The sequence below is a fragment of the Hyla sarda genome, chromosome 6 (genome assembly GCF_029499605.1).
Source record: "Hyla sarda isolate aHylSar1 chromosome 6, aHylSar1.hap1, whole genome shotgun sequence".
Lineage (NCBI taxonomy): Eukaryota > Metazoa > Chordata > Amphibia > Anura > Hylidae > Hyla > Hyla sarda.
This window is the reverse complement of record NC_079194.1, coordinates 19,560,064-19,586,830: the sequence shown is the minus strand read 5'-3', so window position 1 is coordinate 19,586,830 and position 26,767 is coordinate 19,560,064. Positions and strand designations below refer to the sequence as shown.

Sequence of the window (26,767 nt, the reverse complement as noted above, 5' to 3'; positions counted from 1 at the left end):
GAGTGGTTGCCACCTACCCATGACATCGTCACGCACGTAGCCTTTCCTCACAGGTGCAGTAGTCTGGATACCTGTACTTAAGGCTCGTGCGTTCCATTCTGCATTTGAGGCCCAAAGAAGCACGTTCACAGAGTGACGACTTTTGTACCCCCCACAGTGTGTCTCTCCCCTGTTATGTCATTGTGAGTATGCCGCAATAAAGAAGGATCTCACATAGAACCAGCGTGGTGAGTTGCCGACTTTTTTATTCATTCTTCTATCAAGATATATTGAACTGTGTTTCATTGTCTGAGCACCTCCCGAGTTCACCCAGCTGTCTACCCCCGGTCCCACACCGAGCCAGTCCATCAGTACAGCCGCAGCAGTGCCAAGTCTTCTCTGTTCTTTGCTTTGCAATATAAAAATTACACCTGAAAGCAGATAAAAAGGAGAGAAGTTCACTTAGTCTTTGCATTGTGTGTCTGTGTGTGCCACACTAAGCATGGACAACAGAAAGAGGAGGAGAGGACTGTCTGAGGACTTGAGAACCAAAATTGTGGAAAAATGTAAACAATCTCAAGGTTACAAGTCCATCTCCAGAGATCTAGATTTGACTTTATCCACAGTGCGCAACATTATCAAGAAGTTTGCAACCCATGGCCCTGTAGATAATCTCCCTGGGCGTGGACCGAATAGAAAAATTGATGAAAGATGTCAACGCAGGATAGTCCAGATGGTGGATAAGCAGCCCCAAACAAGTTCCAAAGATATTGAAGCTGTCCTGCAGGCTCAGGGAGCATCAGTGTCAGCACAAACTATCTGTCAACATTTTAATGAAATTAAAGGGGTTCTCCACCATGAGGTGATTTTAGTACGTACCTTACAGGCAGTAATGGACATGCTTAGGAAGGATCTGCGCTTGTCTTGGGGCTAAATGGCTATGTCATGAGATTATCGTAACACTGTGGCTAGCTTTTTGTGAACTTGTATTTACTGTTTGACTTTTCTTTTTCTGACCACAAATCCCACAATTCCATCTTCCTCCCTCCCACACATCAGCCACCCCACCCATTGAAACATAAATGAGCTGCATCCATTCAAATCAGTGTGGTTTTCAAACAGCTGTTGCATTAGTTGCAGATTGATCCCTCCACCCAATGAAGCAGACAGGCCCACTGTCATCAGCTGACCAGTGATTCAGGTCTCGGCCGCATTGCAAGCTGGGAAAAATCTGAGACAACAGTCATTTTGTATGCTGGTAAAAATAAATATTGGGGTGAAAATCACAGAAGAATTGTGAGAAAACCATCACACACAGGTACAAACACTAAATTAGGAACCAAACTAACTTTACAACCACTGTAGGGAGATATAAAGCGAACTTCAAGGAGCATAGGAATTCCGGCGCTGACCAAGGAGAAGACAATAGAGCCAGGTGTGTAGCGAACAGATTTAATCCAATGCGACGCGTTTCACCGCGCTTGCGCGGTTTCATCAGGCCTATTGTCTTCTCCTTGGTCAGCGCCGGAATTCCTATGCTCCTCGAAGTTCGCTTTATATCTCCCTACTATTTCTAGGAAGGCTGCAGACCGGGATCATTATATCAAACGCACATCTTGGTGCACACAACCTGGCAGCGTGACCCTTCACTTTTTCCCTCCCCTCCCACACACCTGTGATCCCTTTGGTTCTTCACAAGGGAGCGCCTGTTTTTCTCTTTGTTTTACAGCCACTGTAGCACAGTCAAATAAAAAAAATTCCTGGAATACCCCTTTAAACACTATGACAGGAGACCCAGGAGGACCCCACTGCTGACACAGAGACATAAAAAAGCAAGACTACATTTTGCCAAAAGGAACTTGAGTAAGTCAAAATCCTTCTGGGAAAACGTTGTGGACAGAAGAAACCAAGATAGATCTTTTTGGTAAAGCACATTATTCTACTGTTTACTGAAAACAGAATGAGGCCTACAAAGAAAAGAACACAGTACCTACAGTGAAATATGGTGGAGGTCAGTGATGTTTTCGGTTGTTTTGCTGCCTCTGGCACTGGGGGACTTGAATGTGCACAAGACATCATGAAATCTGAGGATTACCAATGGATTTTGGGTCGCACTGTACAGCCCAGTGTCAGAAAGCTGGGTTTGTGTCCGAGATCTTGGGTCTTCCTGCAGGACAATGACCCCCAAACATATGTCAAAAAGCCCCAGAAATGGATGACAACAAAGCGCTGGAGAGTTCTGAAGTGGCAGCAATGAGTCCAGATCTAAATCCCATTGATCACCTGTGGAGAGACCTTAAAATTGCTGTTGGGAAAAGGCGCCTTCCAATAAGAGAGACCTGGAGCGGTTTGCAAAGGAAAAGTGGTGGTACCTCCTCCTCCTCCGGAGCACTCGCGGCGTCTCCTGCCCTGCAGCGCTCTGGTTGGCAGCGCTGACCGGAGACGCTGCTCTGTTGTGCCCGGCGGGGATGCGATCCGCCTAGCAGGACGTGCCCGCTCGCGGATCGCACCCCGTCCCACTCACCTGTCCCGATCTCCTGCTGGGTCCCGGTGCGCGCGACCCCGCTCTCTAGGGTACGCGCGTGCCGGGGCACTCAGATTTAAAGGGCCAGCGCACCGCTAATTGGTGCCTGGCTCAATCTTCCTAATTAGTTCCCACCTGTTCCATGTGAATAAAAACCCACTTCCCCTTCCTGTCCTTGCCGGATCTTGTTGCCTTGTGCCCTGAGAAAGCGTTTAGTGTGTTCCCAAGCCTGTGTACCCAGACCTTCTGCTGTTGCCCCTGACTATGACTCTTGCTGCTTGCCCTGACCTTCTGCTACGTCCGACCTTGCTCTTGGCTTGTCCCTGTGTATGGCGCCTGTCTCAGCTGTCAGTTGGGGTTGAGTCGCTATCGGGTGGAACGACCTGAGGGTTACCTGCCGCTGCAAGTCCATCCCGCTTTGCGGCGGGCTCTGGTGAAAACCAGTAACCCCTTAGATTCCGTTCCCCTGGTACGGCCCACGCCATCACCTCACTGACACAGAGGATCCACCTCCAATGTTCTCGCTGCATACCAGTCCGGATCCTGACAAGTGGTCCAACATTCCGACTGAGAGGTGTAAGAAGCTTATTGATGGTTATAGGAAGTGACTGATTTCAGTTATTTTTTCCAAATATTAAGTTAAGGGTGGCAATAATTTTGTCCAGCCCATTTGTGGAGTTTGGTGACATTATGTCCAATTTGCTTTTTTTCCTGCCTTTTTTGGTTTAGTTCCAATACACACAAAGGGAATAAACATGTGTATAGCAAATCATGTGTTACTGCAATCCTTTTCTGTGAGAAATACTTCCATTTCTAGAAAAATTTCAGGGGTGCCAACATTTACGGCCATGACTGCATCTCAATGGGAGATTTGGAGATACACAAACACTGGGGAGGAGATTTACTATCATTCTCTATTCTCTGTAGAACTTTAGACGAGAAAGTCTCTGAGCATCAGTCTATTGTCCGTGCAATTTATGTAACGTCACACAGCGCTTAGTAAACATTGCGAATGGACATTATTGTCTATTCTCCGCAGCACTTTAGATCAGAAAAGTCGCATAAAAGTCTTGTAGCCTGAGACAAATAGACAAGAAAAGTCTCACGAAAGTCTCAGAGCCTGAGACAAATATATCAAAAGTCGCAGTTAGTACAGTAATTTATTCAAACGGACTTGCCGCCACACAGAAGGTATACTCTAAAGCGAACACCTCGTATCTCTTCTGTGAGGTAGTTACTAGAGATAAGCGAACTTACAGTAAATTCGATTCGTCACGAACTTCTCGGCTCGGCAGTTGATGGCTTATCCTGCGTAAATTAGTTCAGCCTTCAGGTGCTCCGGTTGGCTGGAAAAGGTGGACACATTCCTAGGAAAGAGTCTCCTAGGACTGTATCCACCTTTTCCAGCCCACCGGAGCACCTGAAAGCTGAACTAATTTATGCACGAAAAGTCATCAACTGCCGAGCCGAGAAGTTCGCGACAAATCGAATTTACTGTAAGTTCGCTCATCTCTAGTAGTTACACTTGCTTTCGTTCTTAGATTCTGATACTTTATTTAACAAAATAAAACAAAAATGACCAAAAAAATTAGGGATCAATGGGATTAAATTGTATTCATTTAGAATGTTATATATTATTAGATTAGATTACCCTTAACCCCTTAAGGACCGGGGGTTTTTCCGTTTTTGCATTTTCGTTTTTTGCTCCTTGCCTTTACAAAATCATAACTCTTTCAATTTTGCACCTAAAAATCCATATGATGGCTTATTTTTTGCGCCACCAATTCTACTTTGTAATGACATCAGTCATTTTACCCAAAAATCTACGGTGAAACGGGGAAAAAAATCATTGTGCGACAAAATTGAAAAAAAAACGCTGTTTTGTAAATTTTGGGGGCTTCCGTTTCTACGTAGTACATTTTTCGGTAAAAATGACACCTTACCATTATTCTGTAGGTCCATACAATTAAAATGATCCCCTACTTATATAGGTTTGATTTTGTCGGACTTCTGGAAAAAATCATAACTACATGCAGGAAAATTAATACGTTTAAAATTGTCATCTTCTGACCCCTATAACTTTTTTATTTTTCCGTGTATGGGACGTTATGAGGACTAATTTTTTGCGCCGTGATCTGAAGTTTTTAACGGTACTATTTTTGCATTGATAGGACTTATTGATCGGAATTTTTTTGCGCGCACGCCATTGACCGAGCGGTTTAATTAATGATATATTTTTATAATTCGGACATTTCCGCACGCGGTGATACCATATATGTTTATTTTTATTTTTATTTACACTGTGTTTTTTTTTTTTATTGGAAAAGGGGGGTGATTCAAACTTTTAATAGGGGAGGAGTTAAATGATCTTTCTTCACTTTTTTTTTCCACTTTTTTTTTGCAGTGTTATAGGTCCCATAGGGACCTATAACACTGCACACACTGATCTCTTATACTGATCATTGTTATCCCATAGGGACCTATAACACTGCACACACTGATCATTGTTATCCCATAGGGACCTATAACACTGCACACACTGATCTCTTATACTGATCATTGTTATCCCATAGGGACCTATAACACTGCACACACTGATCATTGTTATCCCATAGGGACCTATAACACTGCACACACTGATCATTGTTATCCCATAGGGACCTATAACACTGCACACACTGATCTCTTATACTGATCATTGTTATCCCATAGGGACCTATAACACTGCACACACTGATCATTGTTATCCCATAGGGACCTATAACACTGCACACACTGATCATTGTTATCCCATAGGGACCTATAACACTGAACACACTGATCTCCTATGCTGATCACTGGTTTCTCATAGGAAACCAGTGATCGACGATTCTGCCGCATGACTGCTCATGCCTGCATCTCAGGCTCTGAGCAGTCATTCGGCGATCAGACAGCGAGGAGGCAGGTAGGGGCCCTCTTGCTGTCCTGTCAGCTGTTCGGGATGCCGCGATTAGCCGCGGCTATCCCGAACAGCCCGACTGAGCTAGCCGGCAACTTTCACTTTCGCTTTTAGCCGCGCGGCTCAGCTCTGAGCGCGCGGCTAAAGGGTTAATAGCGCGCGGCGCCGTGATCGGCGCTGCGCGCTATTAGAGGCGGGTCCCGGCTTCACTATGACGCCGGGCCCGCCGTGATATGACGCGGGGTTACCGTGTAACCCCGCGTTATATCAGAAGAGCAGGACCAAGGACGTACCGGTACGTCCTTGGTCCTTAAGGGGTTAAAGGGGTACTCCCGAGGAAAACTTTTTTTTTTTAAATCAACTGGTGCCAGAAAGTTAAACAGATTTGTAAATCACTTCTATTAAAAAAATCTTCATCCTTCCAGTACTTTTTAGGGGCTGCATACTAAAGAGAAATCCAAAAAAGAAATGTATTTCCTCTGACATCATGACCACAGTGCTCTCTGCTGACCTCTGCTGTCCATTTTAGGAACTGTCCGGGGAAGGAGAAAATCCCCATAGCAAACATATGCTTCTCTGGATAGTTCCTAAAATGGACAGCAGAGGTCAGCAGAGAGCACTGTGGTCAGGACATCAGAGGAAATGCATTTCTTTTTGGATTTCTCTTTAGTATACAGCCCCTAAAAAGTACTGGAAGGATTAAGATTTTTTAATAGGAGTGATTTACAAATCTGTTTAACTTTCTGGCACCAGTTGATTTAAAAGGGGTACTCCGCTACTCAGGGTTTGTAACAAACTGTTCCGAATGCTGGAGCCGGGAGCTCGTGACGTCATAGCCCCGCCCCCTCGTCACATCACACCCCGCCCCCTCAATGCAAGTCTAAAAAATTGATAAAAGGCTTTCTACTAACTATTTAGATTGGATTTCCGCCTGGTCTGACATGGTCTGACGTTTCTGCTTATTTTCGGTTGATGCTACTTTTTTTTGAGACTTTCCAATAAAAGTCTCAGTTGATAAATTCATGATCACTGCATTTTAAAGGGGTATTCCAGGAAAAAACTTTTTTTATATATCAACTGGCTCCAGAAAAATAAACAGATTTGCAAATTACTTCTATTAAAAAATCTTAATCCTTTCAATAATTATCAGCTGCTGAAGTTGAGTTGTTGTTTTCTGTCTGGCAACAGTGCTCTCTGCTGACACCTCTGCTTGTCTTGGGAACTGGACAGAGTAGAATAGGTTTGCTATGGGGATTTGCTTCTAAAGTGGGCGGTTCCCGAGACAGGTGTCATCAGAGAGCAAAGAACAACTCAATTTCATCAGCTCATAAGTACTGAAAGGATTAAGATTTTTTAATAGAAGTAATTTACAAATCTGTTTAACTTTCTGGAGCCAGTTGATATATAAAAATACGTTTTTTTTCCTGGATAACCCCTTTAAGCTCTATTGTAGACTATTATACTATTTCTGCGGAGAAAGGCTCTAAAGCAAAAGTCTCATAAAGTCTCAACTTAAAGGGGTACTCCGCTGAAAAACATTTTTTTTAAATCAAATGGTGCGAGAAAGTTAAGCAGATTTGTAAATGACTTCTATTAAAAAATCTTAATCCTTCCAGTACTTATAAGCTTCTGTATAATCCACAGGAAGTTCTTTTCTTTTTGAATTTCCTGTCTGTTTGACCACAGTGCTCTCTGCTGACACCTCTGTCCATGTCAGGATCTGTCCAGAGGAGGAGCAAATCCCCATAGCAAACCTATGCTACTCTGGACAGTTCCTGACATGGACAGAGGTGACAGCAGAGAGCACTGTGGTCAGACAGAAAGGAAATTCAAAAAGAAAAGAACTTCCTGTGGATCATACAACAGCTGATAAGTAATGGAAGGATTAAGATTTTTTTAATAGATGTCATTTACAAATCTGTTTAATTTTCTGGCACCAGTTGATTTAGAAAAAAAATGTTTTCCAGTGGAGCACCCCTTTAACCCCTTAATGACGCAGGACGTATATTTACGTCCTGCGCCGGCTCCCGCGATATGAAGCGGGATCGCGTCGGTCCCGGCGCTCATCAACGGCCGGGACCCGCGGCTAATACCACACATCGCCGATCGCGGCGATGTGCGGTACTAACCCTTTAGAAGCGGCGGTCAAAGCTGACCGCCGCTTCTAAAGTGAAAGTGACCCGGCTGCTCAGTCGGGCTGTTCGGGACCGCCGCGGTGAAATCGCAGCATCCCGAACAGCTTACAGGACTCCGGGAGGGCCCTTACCTGCCTCCTCGGTGTCCGATCGGCGAATGACTGCTCCGTGCCTGAGATCCAGGCAGGAGCAGTCAAGCGCCGATAACACTGATCACAGGCGTGTTAATACACGCCAGTGATCAGCATGAGAGATCAGTGTGTGCAGTGTTATAGGTCCCTATGGGATAACAATGATCAGAATAAGAGATCAGTGTGTGCAGTGTTATAGGTCCCTATGGGATAACAATGATCAGTGTGTGCAGTGTTATAGGTCCCTATGGGATAACAATGATCAGTGTGTGCAGTGTTATAGGTCCCTATGGGATAACAATGATCAGTGTGTGCAGTGTTATAGGTCCCTATGGGATAACAATGATCAGTGTGTGCAGTGTTATAGGTCCCTATGGGATAACAATGATCAGTGTGTGCAGTGTTATAGGTCCCTATGGGAGCTATAACACTGCAAAGAAAAAAGTAAAAAAAAAGTGTTAATAAAGGTCATTTAACCCCTTCCCTAATAAAAGTTTGAATTACCCCCCTTTTCCCATAAAAAAAAAAATAAAATAGTGTAAAAAAAAAAAAATATATGTGGTATCGCCGCGTGCGTAAATGTCCGAACTATAAAAATATATCATTAATTAAACCGCACGGTCAATGGCGTACGCGCAAAAAAATTCAAAAGTAAAAAAAAGAGCATTTTTGGTCACTTTTTATACCATTAAAAAATGAATAAAAAGTGATCAAAAAGTCCGATCAAAACAAAAATCATACCGATAAAAACTTCAGATCACGGCGCAAAAAATTTGTCCTCATACCGCCCCGTACGTGGAAAAATAAAAAAGTTATAGGGGTCAGAAGATGACATTTTTAAACGTATAAATTTTCCTGCATGTAGTTATGATTTTTTCCAGAAGTGCGACAAAATCAAACCTATATAAGTAGGGGATCATTTTAACCGTATGGACCTACAGAATAATGATAAGGTGTTATTTTTACCGAAATATGCACTGCGTAGAAACGGAAGCCCCCAAAATTTACAAAATGGCGTTTTTACTTCAATTTTGTCGCACAATGATTTTTTCCCCGTTTCGCCGTAGATTTTTGGGTAAAATGACTAATGTCACTGCAAAGTAGAATTGGCGACGCAAAAAATAAGCCATAATATGGATTTTTAGGTAAAAATTTTAAGGGTTATGATTTTTAAAAGGTAAGGAGGAAAAAACGAAAGTGCAAAAACTGAAAAAGTCCTTAAGGGGTTAAAAGACTTTCTGAGAGACAAATATGGACGACCATCTAAACAGTTTGATAAATGCCCCCCTGTATCTCTGTCTCTACTATAGACTTGACTGGTGGGGGGGGGGGGGGGGTGTTTGACGACCACGGCTGCCCTGAAGCCAATCACTGACGGCATTCTACCGGGCCGGAGATCGCAGGGGTCCCATCGGTCAGACCAATGCTATCCACCAACGCTGATCATTGCCCCCGGACTGTTTTTACCATGTGACCGATCCCGCACAATCACTCAGAATTGTATTGACAATATAAGCTTTATTGGAGAATATTATTCCGCATTCCGGATGAGTAAACTTACTGACCTCTATTTGCTCTGTTCTCACAATAACCCACTATACCCCACATTACTTCCGTGACAAATTTTTGTTAAAAACCAAATATGTAGAATATTTGGGTGTGTATAAGCGAAAACTAATAGGCCAAACTGTGAACTTCTTCCTGCTCTGAAGACTGTCTGGAGTCCTTGTGTGCAACATTAGCTTAAAGGGGTACTCAGGAGGAAAACTTTTTTTTTTTTTTTTTTTCAAATCAACTGGTGCCAGAAAGTTATACAGATTTGTAAATTACTTAAATTTAATAATCTTAACCCTTCCAGTACTTATCAGCTGCTGTATGCTCCACAGGAAGTTGAGTTGTTCTTTTCTGTCTGACCACAGTGCTCTCTGCTGACACCTCCGTCCAAGTCAGGAACTGTCCAGAGCAGGAAAGGTTTGCTATGGGGATTTGCTCCTGCTCTGGACAGTTCCTGACATGGACAGAGGTGGCAGCTGAGAACACTGTGGTCAGACTAAAAAAAACTACACAACTTCCTCTGTGGCAAACAGCAGCTGATAAATGCTGGAAGGATTAAGAATTTCTAATAGAAATAATTTACCAACCTGTTTAACTTTCTGGCACCAGTTGATTTGAAAAAAAAAAAAAAAAAGTTTTCCACCAGAGTACCCCTTTAAGACCTGAAACAAGATTCCTTATACAATAAATCCTTTATTATAGCAATAATACTGGATATTAAAGGGGTACTCTGGTGGTATTTTTATTTTATTTTTAAATCAACTAGTGACAGAAAGTTAAACAGATTTGTAAATTACTTCTATCAAAAAAATCTTAATTCTTCCAGTACTTATTAGCTGCTGAATACTACAGAAGAAATCATTTTCTTTTTGGAACACAGAGCTCTCTGCTGACATTATGAGCACAGTGCTCTCTGCTGACATCTCTGTCCATTTTAGGAACTGTCCAGAGCAGCACATGTTTTCTATGGTGATTTTCTCCTACTCTGGACAGTTCTTAATATGGACAGAGATTTCCATATGGACAGAGAGCACTGTGCTCGTGATGTCAGCAGAGAGCTCTGTGTTCCAAAAAGAAAACCATTTCTTCTGCAGTGTTCAGCAGCTAATAAGTACTGAAAGGATTAAGATTTTTTTATAGAAGTAATTTACAAATCTGTTTAACTTTCTGGCACCAGTTGAATAAAAAAAAAAAAAAAGTTTTTCACTGGAGTACTCCTTTAACCTGTTGGGGATGAAGGGCGTATGCATACGCCCTTGCGTCCTGGTACTTAAGGACGAAGGGCGTATCCATGCGCCCGTGGGAATTTCGGCACCCCGTGCAAATGCCCAGGGAGGTCATTAGACCCCCCATGTTGGCAATCGGCGCAAATCGCAAGTGAATTCACACTTGCGATTTGCGCCGATTCCGGGTCATTGCGGGTCTATGGTGACCCAGTGACCCAGAATAGAAGGGGGATCGCGGGTGTCTAAGACACCCACGATCCCCCTAAAGCGATAGGAGTGAGGTGGCATGGGTGCCACCCCTCCTATCTCTGCTATTGGTGGTCTAGACGCGACCACCAATAGCAGATCAGGGGCGGAGGGGTTTACTTTCGTTTTCCCCGTTCTGCCCTCCCACAATAGGCGGGGGAAAAAAGGGGAAAATGAAGAGGAGCGGCGCCGGAGTCCACTTACCCCTCCAGAGGCAGCGGAGCGACGGGGATCGGCGGCGGCGACGGAGATCTGCGGCGGCGTGCGGCAGAAGAGGACGGCTCCGGGATGCGACGGAAGCCGGTGAGTAGTTGCATAGCAACATCTAGAGGGCTACAGTCTGAGACCACCATAGTGGTCTCTAGACTGTAGCCCTCCAGATGTTGCAAAACTACAACTCCCAGCATGCCCAGACAGCTGTTTGCTGTGTGGGCATGCTGGAATTTGTAGTTTTGCAACAGCTGGAGGTCTGCAGTTTAGAGACCACTGCACAGTGATCTCTATACTGCCCTCTAGATCTTGCAAAACTACAACTCCTAGCATGCCCACATAGCTGTTTGCTGTCTGGGCATGCTGGGAGTTGTAGTTTTGCAACATCTGGAGGTCCACAGTTTGGAGATCACTGTTCAGTGGTCTCTAAATTGTAGCACTCCAGATGTTGCAAAACTACAAATTCCAGCATGCCCACACAGAAAACAGCTGTCTCGGCATGCTGGGAGTTGTAGTTGCGTACCTCCAGCTGTTGCATAACTACATCTCCCAGCATGCCCTTCTGTGATCAGACATGCTGGGAATTGTAGTTTTGCAACAGCTGGAGGCACACTGGTTGGAAAATACTGAGTTAGGTAACAGAACCCAACTCAGTATTTTCCAACCAGTGTGCCTCCAGCTGTTTCAAAACTACAACTCCCAGCATGTACTGACAGACCGTGCATGCTGGGAGTTGTAGTTTTGCAACAGCTGGAGGCTCACTGGTTGGAAAATACTGAGTTAGGTAACAGAACCTAACTGAAGGTTTTCCAACCAGTGTGCCTCCAGCTGTTGCAAAACTACAACTCCCAACATGTACTGACAGACCGTGCATGCTGGGAGTTGTAGTTTTGAAACAGCTGCCCCCCCATGTGAACGTACAGGGTACATTCACACGGGCGGGTTTACAGCAAGTTTCCTGCTTCAAGTATGAGCTGCGGCAAATTTTTCGCCGTAGCGCAAATTCCTAGCGGGAAACTCACCGTAACCCGCCAGTGTGAATGTACCCTAAAAACACTACACTATACTAACACCTAATAAAGAGTAAAACACAACATATACACCCCCTTACACTGTTCCCCCCCCCCCCCCCAATAAAAAGGAAAAACGTATTGTACAGCAGTGTTTCCAAAACGGAGCCTCCAGCTGTTGCAAAACAACAACTTCCAGCATTTGCGGACAGCCACTGACTGTCCAGGCATGCTGGGAGTTTTGCAACAGCTGGAGGCACCCTGTTTGGGAATCACTGGCGTAGAATACCCCTATGTCCACCCCTATGCAATCCCTAATTTAGTCCTCAAATGCGCATGGCGCTCTCTCACTTTGGAGCCCTGTCGTATTTCAAGGAAACAGTTTAGGGACACATATGGGGTATCGCTGTACTCGAGAGAATGGGGGGCTTTTTCTCCTTTTACCCCTTATGAAAAGGAAAAGTTGGGGTCTACACCAGCCTGTTAGTGGAAAAAAAAAATTTTTTACACTAACATGCTGGTGTTGTCCTTTACTTTTTATTTTCACGAGAGGTAAAAGGAAAAAAAGACCCCCAAAATTTGTAACGCAATTTCTCCTGAGTACGGAAATACCCCATGTGTGGGCGTAAAATGCTCTGCGGGCGCACAACAAGGCTCAGGAGTGAGAGCACACCGGGTACATTTGATGCCTAAATTGGTGATTTGCACAGGGGTGGCTGATTTTACAGCGGTTCTGACATAAATGCAAAAAAATAAATACTCACATGTGACCCCATTTTGGAAACTACACCCCTCGTGTAATGTAATAAGGGGTGCAGTGAGCATTTATGCCCCACAGGGGTCTGAAAGATTTTTGGAACAGTGGTACGTGAAAATGAAAAATTTAATTTTTTTGTTTGCACAGCCCACTGTTCCAAAGATCTGTCAAACGCCAGTGGGGTTTAAATGCTCACTGTACCCCTTATTACATTCTGTGAGGGGTGTAGTTTCCAAAATGGGGTCACATGTTGGGGGGTCCACTGTTCTGGCACCATGGGGGGCTTTGTAAATGCACATGGCCCCCGACTTCCATTACAAACAAATTATCTCTCTAAAAGCTCAATGACGCTCCTTCTCTTCTGAGCGTTGTAGTTCGCTCGCAGTGCACTTGACGTCCAAACATGAGGTATTTCCATACTCAGAAGAAATGGGGTTACAAATTTTGGGGGGCATTTTCTCCTATTACCCTTTGTAAAAAAGTAAAATTTGGGGAAAAACCAGCATTTTAGTGGAAAAATATTTTTTTTTCATTAACACATCCGACTTTAACAAAAAGTTGTCAAACACCTGTGGGGTGTTAAGGCTCACCGTACCCCTTGTTAGGTTCCATGAGGGGTGTCGTTTCCATAATAGTGTGCAATGTGGGTTTTTTTGCTGTTCTGGCACCATAGGGGCTTCGTAAATGGGACATGCCCCCCAAAAACCATTTCAGAAAAACTCACTCTCCTAAATCCCACTGTCGCTCCTTCCCTTCTGAGCCCTCTACTGCGCCCGCCGAACACTTGACATAGACATATGAGGTATTTTCTTACTCGAGAGAAATTGGGTTACAAATTTTGAGAGGATTTTTTTCCTTTTACCCCTTGTAAAAATTCAAAAATTGGGTCTACAAAAACATGCCAGTGTAAAAAATGAAGATTTTGAATTTTCTCCTTCACTTTTCTGCTATTCCTGTGAAACACCTAAAGGGTTAAAACGCTGACTGAATGTCATTTTGAATACTTTGAGGGGTGCAGTTTCTATAATGGGGTCATTTATCAGGTATTTCTAACCAGAAGACCCTTCAAATCCACTTCAAACCTGAACTGGTCCCTGAAAAATTCCGATTTTGAAAATTTTGCGAAAAATTGGAAAATTGTTGCTGAACTTTGAAGCCCCCTGATGTCTTCCAAAAGTAAAAACTTGTCAATTTTATGATGCAAACATAAAGTAGACATATTATATATGTGAATCAATATATAATTTATTTGGAATATCCATATTCCTTATAAGCAGAGAGCTTCAAAGTTAGAAAAATTCAAAATTTTCAAATTTTTCATGAAATTTTAGAATTTTTCACCAAGAAAGGATGCAAGTATCGCCGAAAATTTACCACTAACATAAAGTAGAATATGTCACGAAAAAACAATCTCAGAATCAAATTTATAAGTAAAAGCATTCCAGAGTTATTAATGCTTAAAGTGACAGTGGTCAGATTTGCAAAAAATGCTCCCGTCCTTAGGGTCATAATGGGCTCCGTCCCCAAGGGGTTAAGCCCTTCCCGCTACAAGCCGTCATGCCCCCTCCCATAGACTTGCATTGAGGGGGCGGGGCGTGATATCACACAGAGACGTGTGACAGAAAGGTGGGTGCTGAATGATAGATTGCGATCAGACATCTCATCCCCTATCCTTTATATAGGGGATAAGATGTATTAGGCCGGAGTACCCCTTTAACTGTCTGTGAGAAAGAAAAAATTAAGACATTTCCCCACAGCAACCAATCCCAGCTTAGCTAGCAAGCTCTGGTAAAGTGAAAGCTGAGCTGTGATAGGTTGCTGAGGGAAAATCACTACATAATTTTTCTCACACAGTTTAACTCCTTAACAATGCAGGACGTATATTTACATCCTCCACCGGCTCCCGCGATATGCCGCGGGGTCACGCGGTGTCCCCGCGTCGTATCGGGTCGGTCCCGGCGGCTATCAACGGCTGGGACCCGCGGATAATACAGGACATCACCGATCGCGGTGATGCCCTGTATTAACCTTTCAGACGCGGCGATCAAAGCTGACCGACACATCTAAAGTGAAAGTATCCCGGCTGCTCAGTCGGGCTGTTCGGGACCACCGCGGTGAAATCACAGCGTCCCGAACAACTTACAGGACACCGGGAGGGACCTTACCTGCCTCCTCGGTGTCCGATCAATGAATGACTGCGCCGTGCCTGAGATCCAGGCAGGAGCAGTCAAGCGCCGATAGCACTGATCACAGGCGTGTTAATACACACCAGTGATCAGCATAGGAGATCAGTGTGTGCAGTGTTATAGGTCCCAATGGGATAACAATGATCAGTATAAGAGATCAGTGTGTGCAGTGTTATAGGTCCCTATGGGATAACAATGATCAGTATAAGAGATCAATGTGTGCAGTGTTATAGGTCCCTATGGGATAACAATGATCAGTATAAGAGATCAGTGTGTGCAGTGTTATAGGTCCCTATGGGATAACAATGATCAGTATAAGAGATCAGTGTGTGCAGTGTTATAGGTCCCAATGGGATAACAATGATCAGTATAAGAGATCAGTGTGTGCAGTGTTATAGGTCCCTATGGGATAACAATGATTAGTATAAGAGATCAGTGTGTGCAGTGTTATAGGTCCCTATGGGATAACAATGATTAGTATAAGAGATCAGTGTGTGCAGTGTTATAGGTCCCTATGGGACCTATAACACTGCAAAAAAAAGTTTAAAAAAAAAGTGTTAATAAAGGTCATTTAACCCCTTCCCTAATAAAAGTTTGAATCACCCCCCTTTTCCCATAAAAAAAAATAAAACAGTGTAAATAAAAAAAAATAAACATATGTGGTATCGCCGCGTGCGTAAATGTCCGAACTATAAAAATATATCGTTAATTAAACCGCACGGTCAATGGCGTATGCGCAAAAAAAATCCAAAGTCCAAAAAAGCTTATTTTTGGTCACTTTTTATACCATTAAAAAATGAATAAAAAGTGATCAAAAAGTCAGATCAAAACAAAAATCATACCGATAAAAACTTCAGATCACGGCGCAAAAAATGAGTCCTCATACCGCCCTGTACGTGGAAAAATAAAAAGTTATAGGGGTCAGAAAAGGACATTTTTAAACATATACATTTTCCTGAATGTAGTTATGATTTTTTCCAGAAGTGCGGCAAAATCAAACCTATATAAGTAGGGTATCATTTTAACCGTATGGACCTACAGAATAATGATAAGGTGTCATTTTTACCGAAATATGCACTGCGTAGAAACGGAAGCCCCCAAAAATTACAAAATGGCGTTTTTTCTTCGATTTTGTTGCACAATGATTTTTTCTTTTGTTTCGCCGTGAATTTGTGGGTAAAATGATTAATGTCACTGCAAAGGAGAATTGGTGACGCAAAAAATAAGCCATAATATGGATTTTTAGGTGGAAAATTGAAAGGGTTATCATTTTTAAAAGGTGATGAGGAAAAAACGAAAGTGCAAAAACTGAAAAACCCTGAGTCCTTAAGGGGTTAATTAATCTGGGTCTATATCCTTGTATTCACTGTGTATTGCTGGTAACATGTCTCCCCCCCTCTCCCCCCCTCCCCCTCCCCCCTCCACGGTAGTACCCCTTTAAAGGGTACTCCACTGCCCCAGCATTCGGAACATTTTGTTCCGAACCCTGGGTGCGGGCTGCGGGGGTCGTGACATCACAGCCACGCCCCTCTATGCAAGTCTATGGGAGAGGGCGTGGTGGGACATCATGAGGGAGCATGGCCATGACATCACGGCCCCCGCAGCCCACACCTAGCATTTGGAACTAAATGTTCCGAACGCTGGGGAAGTAGCATACCCTTTTAAGAGACTATGAGGTAAGTATAAATGTATTCATAGTGATGTATTCTTTCATCTGGGTCAACATACTTTTAAATTTTTGTTCAGAACACTGGGTTCAGGCGGCCATGCCATTCATGTCTGTGGGAGGGGGAGTGACAAGGGACCACAGCCACCACACCCCCTCCCATAGACATGGATGAAGAGGGCTTGGTGGGACATCACAACCACGTCTGCTTGAACCAAGCATTTTGAACAAAAAATTTCAGAACGTCAAGATGCCGCCCGGATGGACCCTCAACAATCAGACATCTTATCGCCTATCCTTTGGATAAGATGTCTATGGGTGGAGTACCCCTTTAAGTTCACAATTTTGAAGTAATTCTTTAGAAACAAATATAACGTCATTTCAATATTGTCTTTCAAAGAATAAGAAGGCAAACATTTTCTCAAGTAATCTGACAATAAAAATGAGTGAAAATGTTCTTTTATGTTTGTTACATTTATGACATAATGTTATAGTTTGCATCACTTTGACCTTTTTTCTCTAAACCCCGAGGAAGTTTACTAGATGTGGGCCAATGTTTTTATTAGCTTTATAGAGATGTGTCTTGGGATATAATGTACTACTAAGAACATAAATCAAATGTTTACGTCAAACAACAGTGAACAACATCTACATTTCTCTGAGTCTCTATTTGTCAGTGGTATCAGAAATACCGGTAAGTCCCCATATACTAGTAATGTCCCTTTTGATCCACCATAGAACAGTGTTTTCCACCTGTAAAAATCGCATGACAATGCGACAGAATTTGCACCAGAAAAAGTGTACGGGACTGTTGTCCTGTTTTCACCGTGGCGCTTGTGAAATAAAGGGGGAGGTGAAGAGAACTTTGCCGCCTACTGTTTGGAAGTCTGTAAAAGTTGTAACCACATTGTGAACTGAAGTCATGCTATGCTTTTCCACTGTGCTGGTACCTGAAAGGGTTAAGATGGCGCCGAAGAAGCCCGTGAAAAATGTCCCACGCTGGTCAATGTCCCACCACTGGGTGTGGAAATCATGTCACTGTGTCCATGCCAAAGTGGAACTATGAAGATCTGCCTCTTGTTGCCGGGGGACCGGAAGCTGTACTGATGACGTCCTTCCGGCCGTCAGCCATTTTAATTGGAGCCCGTTATAAAAGAGACCACATGGTTAGCGCTCCTCAGTTTAACGGAGAGCAGTAAGATGGAGCAGGCAAGTGCACATATGGAGAGTACGAAGATGGCTCCGGAGGCCCGGCAAGTTGCCGCGGCCGCAGCGTGACTATTTCAAGACCTTGCTGACCAGTTGCAGCGGTTGTCCCTCGGGGTCGATGAGGCCTGCTACCTGATCCCGCTACCGGAGGACGACGACTGGCCAGCAACCCCGGAAAGGGGAACTCCCAAGTCATCAGAAGCATCAGATGCATCATCGTCAGTGAGGCTGTCCTCTCCTCACCGGACCTGGGGGTCCTGGGCCGAAATCCAGATGGAGTAATCAGAAGTGAGTACCCCGGCTGAGGCCATGTTTTCTACACCTCCTTCCACCCATAGCCCAGAGCAAACCCCCAGGCCCCAAAGTCTGTTGAGTCTACTACACATCCGTATCACCCCCCTCACCCAGGTGGTTGTTTGGTGATGAGCCCAACTTAATCCTTTACACGAGGGAGCACTTTCTTCCCCTACCAGGGAAGTCCCATCCCCCAGCCCAGTCCGAAAGGGCCAAGAGAGACGTTGAAGTGGCCACAATTGTGGAGGAACTGAGGGCTCAGGGGATGGAGAGGTATGGGCGAAAGCAGCTTCCATTTGAGGTGCGACAGGTGCAGCAGCAAGACACAAAAAAATTGGAGGCTCTGTACATCTGAAAATTAGAGCACCCCAAAGAGGAACCCCTATCCAGGCGGCACCCTGGCATTCTCATAATTTTTGTTCAGAACACTGGGGTCAGGCGGCCATGGTCGTGATGTCACACCATGTCCCCTGCATTCATGTCTTTTGGAGGGGGAGTGACGAGGGACCACAGCCACCACACCCCCTCCCATAGACATGGATGAAGAGGGCTTGGTGGGACATCACAACCACGTCTCCTTGAACCCAGCGTTTTGAACAAAAGAGTTCAGAACGCCAGGGTGCCGCCCGGATGGACCCTCAACGATCAGACATATTATCCCCTATCCAAAGGATAGGCGAGTACCCCTTTAAAGTTCACAATTTTGAAGTAATTCTTTAGAAACACATATAACGTCATTTCAATATTGTCTTTCAAACGAAAAAGAAGGCAAACATTTTCTCAAGTAATCTGACAATAAAAATGAGTGAAAATGTTCTTTTATGTTTATGTTCTTTTATGTTTGTTACATTCATGACATAATGTTATAGTTTGCATCACTTTTACCTTTTTTCTCTAAACCCCAGAGGAAGTTTACTAGATGTGGGCCAACGTTTTTATTAGCTTTATAGAGATGTGTGTTAAATATAAAGTACTACTAAGAACATAAAACAAATGTTTACGTCAAACAACAGTGAACAACCTCTAAATTTCTCTGAGTCTCTATTTGTCTGTGGTATCAGAAATAACCCTCCAAAACAGTAATAGGGCCCCATATAGTGTCCTTTCTGTGATCCTACACAGTAGAAATGGCCCTCCCTTGAGTCCCCATAAGGTAGTTATGTTCCTCTTTGAGTCCCGATAGAGTAGTATTGTCCCATTTGAGCCCCCATAGATTAGTATTGTCTACTTTTAAACCCCATACAGTAGTAGTGCCCACTTTAATTCCCCATATACTACTAATGTTCCTTTTGATCCACCATAGAATAGTGTTGTCCACCTGTAATGCCCCTCTTTGAGTTCCCATACACTAGTAATGTTCCTTTTGAGCCCCATAACATAGTTTTGTTTACCTGTGAGCCATCATATAGTTGTAATGTCCCCATTTAAGCCCCCATACACTAGTAATTTACCTCTTTTTACTACACTAGTTATGCCCACCTTTCAGTCCCCATACACTAGTTATTTCTCTTTTGAGCCCCATAGAATAGTATTGTCCACCTGTAAGCCTTCATACAGTAATGTTCTCCTTTATGCCCCTACAAAATAGTTATATTACCCTTGAGCCCCCACAAGGTTATAATGTTCCCCTATGAGCCCCAATAAATAAGAGTAGTATTGTCCACCCTTGAGCCACCATATAGTAGTAATGCCCTCCTCTGCGTCCCCATACACTAGTAATGTCCCTTTTGAGCCCCCATAGAATAGTATTGTCCACCTGTGATCTTTCATACAATATTAATGTCCTCCTTTAAGCCCTTTAACCAGTGTTTCCCAACCTCAGGGGGGAAAAAATGCCACAAATACCTTTTATTTGTATCATTGTAGCACTTAAAATGAGGGGGAAAAATTACCTTTGAAGGGCCGAATATTTCAGGAATGAGAATGGTTGCTCTCAAAGACTTCCTGCTAGATAGCCGGATATTCTGTCAGGATTGAAAAAAAAAAAAAAAAAAACGTGGTGTCCCAGTACGGGATGATGTGGCCCAGTACTGTTCTCCTGCCCTGTCAGGCAGAGTCCCTGCATGTCCCCAGGGTCCCTCTTACAGTTCGCCATGTTGTACATAGGTTTTGTATATATAACGTACTGTTGCTTTTATGTTTAAATTACATGATTGTTACCCAGGAGGCTCCAGTGACCAGGTGACCCCCCAAGTGACCTATGGGCTTGTTGCACAGCCCCCCTATAAAACAAGGGGTGGAGCTACAATCTCTATCTTAGCTCATTGCTATTCCTGCCGAGGTCCAGTGCAGTCATCTCAGTGTGTCCGCAGCATTGGAGGCCTCAAGCCTAAAGTCTGCAGCCACAAGTCATCTCAAGTAAGAAAGTCATCTTCATGTCAATTGTCAAGTCAGTCAAGTCAAGTCTTCTATATAGTCACCGTGGCCTGCACTAAAGTGTCTCTACATACTGCAAGTCCCAGCAAGCCTGCGCGGTCCCCCTGTGTCACTGGTCACCTCCTTGGGATATTGGCTGTACTGCATAGACTGTGTCATCTGTCTACCCTCAGTAAAGCTACCGTTGTCCGTAACTTGGCGCCGGTGTCTTCATTGTCCCCGTGACTAGCCCAGGACCAGCGGTATTACCTTCGGGTGGTCAAGGCTAAACCACGCCCTGGCGTCACGACAAGAAGGGGTTAAAAACATCTGCCCCTAGGGTTATAACATCTACCCTGCACCTCACACCCAGACACCACAAAAATATTAGTTGTTACATCAAAAAATTCAATCCACACATCTCAGTTCAATATTCTACATTGGCCATCCCTACTAAATCACTACAATGCACAAAGACCTGATGAATACAAGCAGCGCACATTACCCCCCTCTATCACTGTCAGCTATGAACCACCTGAATTGTATTTTCAAATGTGAAAAAAAAGGCGTACCTGGTTGGTGTGATACCTGGGCTTGCTTCTGCTTGGACAAAATGTGAATTTGGGGCCTAATTTGGGACAAACACACCGAATGCTTGCTCACACAAATATGAGGTTGAGAACTGAACGAGAATGTCTATAGCTCGTTGAGATATTGTGGGATATTCTGGTTGAATCAAAAGCCAGAAAATGTCAGTATTAACCTCATCAAATTAGATCTTTAGTGTTCTATCCCACCTCAGTTCATTTATCTGCTCTTCTTCCTGATGATTAAACTGTTCAGTGGACAAATCTGCAGCAAAGGGATTTCTAATCCAGTCATTTGACTCGGAAGATAACAAAGGAAAATAATGCTCAAGGTTCTCCGACAAGGATTTTAAATGACTGATTGCTAATTCAATAACTTCTTCATCAGGCTTCACTAACAAGTTGATTTAAAAGAAGAAACATCTCAGAACTTCCTGAAAAGAGGTGTCTTGCCCAAATTTTTTGTTTACTCTGAAAAGCCAGAAGTTTGTCTGTGGCGATGAGCATATTTTCCTTTGGCCCCTGCATGCTTGTGTTTAACCCCTTAAGGACTCAGCCCATTTTGGCCTTAAGGACTCAGACAATTTAATTTTTACGTTCACCTTCTAAAAATCATAACTCTTTTATATTTTCATCCACAGACTAGTATGAGGGCTTGTTTTTTGTGCGACCAGTTGTCCTTTGTAATGACATCACTCATTATATCATAAAATGTATGGCGCAACCAAAAAACACTATTTTTGTGGGGAAATTAAAACGAAAAACGCAATTTTGCTAATTTTGGAAGGTTTCGTTTTCACGCCGTACAATTTATGGTAAAAATGACATGTGTTCTTTATTCTGAGGGTCAATACGATTAAAATGATACCCATTATTACATACTTTTATATTATTGTTGCGCTTAAAAAAAATCACAAACTTTTTAACCAAATTAGTACGTTTATAATCCCTTTATTTTGATGACCTCTAACTTTTTTATTTTTCCGTATAAGTGGCGGTATGGGGGCTCATTTTTTGCGCCATGATCTGTACTTTTTTTGATACCACATTTGCATAGAAAAAACTTTTAATACATTTTTTATAATTTTTTTTTAATAAAATGTATTAAAAAAGTAGGAATTTTGGACTTTTTTTATTTTTTTTCGTTCACGCCGTTCACCGTACGTGATCATTAACATTTTATTTTAATAGTTCGGACATTTACGCACGCGGTAATACCAAATATGTCTATAAAAAATGTTTTTTACGCTTTTTGGGGGTAAAATAGGAAAAAACGGACGTTTTACTTTTTTATTGGGGGAGGGGACTTTTTTTTTACTTTTACATTTTTTTACATTTTTTTTACACTTGAATAGTCCCCATAGGGGACTATTCATAGCAATATCATGATTGCTAATACTGATCTGTTCTATGTATAGGACATAGAACAGATCAGTATTAGCGGTCATCTCCTGCTCTCGTCTGCTCGATCACAGACCAGAGCAGGAGACGCCGGGAGCCGCACGGAGGAAGGAGAGGGGACCTCCGTGCGGCGTTATGAATGATCGGATCCCCGCAGCAGCGCTGCGGGCGATCCGATCGTTCATTTAAATCGCGAACTGCCGCAGATGCCGGGATCTGTATTGATCCCGGCACCTGAGGGGTTAATGGCGGACGCCCGCGAGATCGAGGGCGTCGGCCATTGCCGGCGGGTCCCTGGCTGCGATCAGCAGCCGGGATCAGCCGCGCATGACACGGGCATCGCTCCGATGCCCGCGGTTATGCTTAGGATGTAAATGTACCTCCTGGTGCGTTAAGTACCACCTCACCAGGACGTACATTTACGTCCTGCGTCCTTAAGGGGTTAAAGGGGTATTCTAGGCCAAAACTTTTTTTATATATATCAACTGGCTCCGGAAAGTTAAACAGATTTGTAAATTACTTCTATTAAAAAATCTTAAACCTTCCAATAGTTATTAGCTTCTGAATTGAGTTGCTGTTTTCTGTCTAACTGCTCTCTGATGACTCACGTCCCGGGAGCTGTGCAGTTCCTATGGGGATATTCTCCCATCATGCACAGCTCCCAGGACGTGACATCATCATTGAGCAGTTAGACAGAAAACTTCAGAAGCTAATAACTATTGGAAGGATTAAGATTTTTTAATAGAAGAAATTTACAAATCTGTTTAACTTTCCGGAGCCAATTGATATATATATATATATATATATATATATATATATATATATATATATATATATATATATAAAAAAGGTTTTGCCTGGAATACCCCTTTAAGTTGTTAAGATATACCAGCCAGGTATGCCAGTGTCTGCACGAATTCATTGTCATCCAAGAGGCTTTCAAATCTCCCTTTATTGCTGTTCCTAAAGGAGGTAAGCAGTTTCTAACTTCAAATACTCTTGTCAGAACTTTTGCTCTTGAAATCCATCTGACATCAGTATGTTGAAGGAAGGTAATATGGTCTCTCACACAACAGTACAAATATTCGTGACTGAATGGGACTTTGCCTGATGAAGATGTCCATGTCCACAGTGGCATCGAGAGCTTCTTTTAAGGCCGGTGGAAAAGTTTTTGCTACAAGAACTTCATGGTGGAGGAAGCAGTGGGGGGGTGATAATTTTTTTTGACAAGTGTAACAAAGCCTTTAAAGGGGTACTCCGTCCCTAGACATCTTATCCCCTATCCAAAGGATAGGGGATAAGATGTCTGATGGTGGGGGTCCCACCACTGGGTCCCCCCCCCCCGATCTCCGTGCAGTACCCACATTCGTTTAGAACGCTTGGAGTGGGCAGCGAGGGTCGTGAGGTCACTGTCATGCCCTCGTGATGTCACGCCACACCCCCTCAATGCATGTCTATGGGAGGGGGCGTTTGTGGGGCCGGACAGGAAACTGTATATGGGGCAAAATGGAGCCGACCGGAGGCAGCGTTTCACTCCGGTCGCTCATTGAAATACATTAGATAGGGGACCGCATACGGCAGCATGCGGTTGCCCCGCCCCCGACTCTCCGCCCCCTCTCCCCAGCCGTATACGGTTCAAAACGTAGGGAAAACGTGGTGTGCATGTAGCCTTAGAGTCCGCCACTACCTCGCAGCATCTGTCAGGTGCGGGCCCATCTGCACCGTAACCGCTTTCCCTCTAACCTCAAAACCAACTGTGCAGATTTCAACACAGCTATTCCAGGATAGATTGCAAGATTGTAAATAGGGCGGCTTACATTAAACTTTAACGGGGTCATAGCAGGAGACACTCAACCCCAAGTGAAGTTGTGCACCTACGCTGGGGTGGAGGTCCTGCACTTGTGGTCCGTTGCTATGGACGATCCCCAGCATAATATGCATACAATGGAGGATGCCTGCAGATGGTCACAAGTACCACATGGCATCCTATACTAGATAAATGTGTGGATGCGTGTTACATAATTTAGACATTAAACAACTACAATAGTGTGGTCTAACGTGATAGGAGGTGCTCAACCCCAAGTGCAGTTGTGCACCTACGTTGGAGTGGAGGATATCTAAATTATGTAATACGCATCCACATACACATTTATCTGGTGTAGGATGTCATTGTGGTACTTGTGACCATCTGCAGGCAGCCTCCATTGTATGCGTATTATGCTGGGGATCGTCCATAGCAACGGCCCACAAGTGCAGGACCTCCACCCCAGCGTAGGTGCACAACTGCACTTGGGGTTGAGCACCTCCTATCACTTTAGACCACACTAATATAGTTGTTTAACCCCTTAAGGATGCAGGGTTTTTCGTTTTTTGCACTCCTCACCGTTTTTTCCTCCTCACCTTTTAAAAGTCATAACCCTTTCAATTTTGCACCTCAAAATCCAATTCTACTTTGCAGTGACATCAGTCATTTTACCCACAAATCTACAGCGAAACGGGAAAAAAAATGATTGTGCAACAAAATTGAAGAAAAAACGCCATTTTGTAACTTTTGGGGGCTTCCGTTTCTATGCAGTACATTTTTCTGTAAAAATGAAGTGTCTGAAGGTGCCGTTTCAGTTTGGATTGGACCATCACTTCATTTGATAGTTTTTTGCCACACTCCAAACACATCGTAATGGGACAGTCTTTATCACCAGTAGCTACATAGTTAAATAACTCTCACTGTATAATCGTGTTTTCTTTTTCTCCCTCATATCTGTTCTTCGTCCTTATTCATTTTGTTCTGTACTGGGCCCTAAGTCAATTCTTCCTGTACTTGGCAATGCGTCCATTTTCTCTGTACTTGGCCCTGCATCCATTCTCTCTGTACTTGGCAATGCGTCCATTCTCTCTGTACTTGGCCCTGCGTCCATTCTCTCTGTATTTGGCCGTGCGTCCATTCTCTCTGTACTTGGCCCTGCGTCCATTCTCTCTGTACTTGGCCCTGCGTCCATTCTCTCTGTACTTGGCCCTGCGTCCATTCCCTCTGTACTTGGCCCTGCATCCATTCTCTCTGTACTTGGCCCTGCATCCATTCTCTCTGTACTTGGCCCTGCATCCATTCTCTCTGTACTTGGCCCTGCGTCCATTCTCTCTGTACTTGGTCCTGCGTCCATTCTCTCTGTACTTGGCCCTGCATCCATTCTCTCTGTACTTGGCCCTGCGTCCATTCTCTCTGTATTCCGCCCTGCGTCCATTCCCTCTGTATTTGGCCCTGCGTCCATTCTCTCTGTACTTGGCCCTGTGTCCATTCTCTCTGTACTTGGCCCTGTGTCCATTCTCTCTGTACTTGGCCCTGTGTCCATTCTCTCTGTACTTGGCCCTGCATCCATTCTCTCTGTACTTGGCCCTGCGTCCATTCTCTCTGTACTGCATCCATTCTCTCTGTACTTGGCCCTGCGTCCATTCTCTCTGTACTTGGCCCTGTGTCCATTCCCTCTGTACTTGGCCCTGCATCCATTCTCTCTGTACTTGGCCCTGTGTCCATTCCCTCTGTACTTGGCCCTGCATCCATTCTCTCTGTACTTGGCCCTGCGTCCATTCTCTCTGTACTTGGCCCTGCGTCCATTCTCTCTGTACTTGGCCCTGCGTCCATTCTCTCTGTATTCCGCCCTGCGTCCATTCCCTCTGTATTTGGCCCTGCGTCTATTCTCTCTGTACTTGGCCCTGCGTCCATTTTCTCTGTACTTGGCCCTGCGTCCATTTTCTCTGTACTTGGCCCTGCGTCCATTTTCTCTGAACTTGGCCCTGCGTCCATTCTCTCTGCACTTGGCCCTGCGTCCATTCTCTCTGCACTTGGCCCTGCATCCATTCCCTCTGTACTTGGCCCTGCGTCCATTCTCTCTGTACTTGGCAATGCGTCCATTCTCTCTGTACTTGGCCCTGCGTCCGTTCCCTCTGTACTTGGCCCTGCGTCCATTCTCTCTGTATTTGGCCGTGCGTCCATTCTCTCTGTACTTGGCCCTGCGTCCATTCTCTCTGTACTTGGCCCTGCGTCCATTCTCTCTGTACTTGGCCCTGCGTCCATTCCCTCTGTACTTGGCCCTGCATCCATTCTCTCTGTACTTGGCCCTGCATCCATTCTCTCTGTACTTGGCCCTGCATCCATTCTCTCTGTACTTGGCCCTGCGTCCATTCTCTCTGTACTTGGTCCTGCGTCCATTCTCTCTGTACTTGGCCCTGCATCCATTCTCTCTGTACTTGGCCCTGCGTCCATTCTCTCTGTATTCCGCCCTGCGTCCATTCCCTCTGTATTTGGCCCTGCGTCCATTCTCTCTGTACTTGGCCCTGCATCCATTCTCTCTGTACTTGGCCCTG

The 26,767-nt window shown here is 44.2% G+C and overlaps 1 long non-coding RNA gene across 3 annotated transcripts in view; it reads right to left on the bottom strand.

Moving 5' to 3' along the window:
- Positions 1 to 205: 205 nt before the first annotated feature.
- The window catches only part of LOC130275376 (uncharacterized), a 60,065-nt gene continuing 33,503 nt past the window's right edge, over positions 206 to 26,767 (bottom strand). For all 3 annotated transcript variants that reach the window (XR_008844751.1, XR_008844750.1, XR_008844753.1), the window contains exon 5: positions 206 to 410. This is a non-coding gene — a long non-coding RNA (uncharacterized LOC130275376). The remainder of the gene's footprint in view (positions 411 to 26,767) is intronic.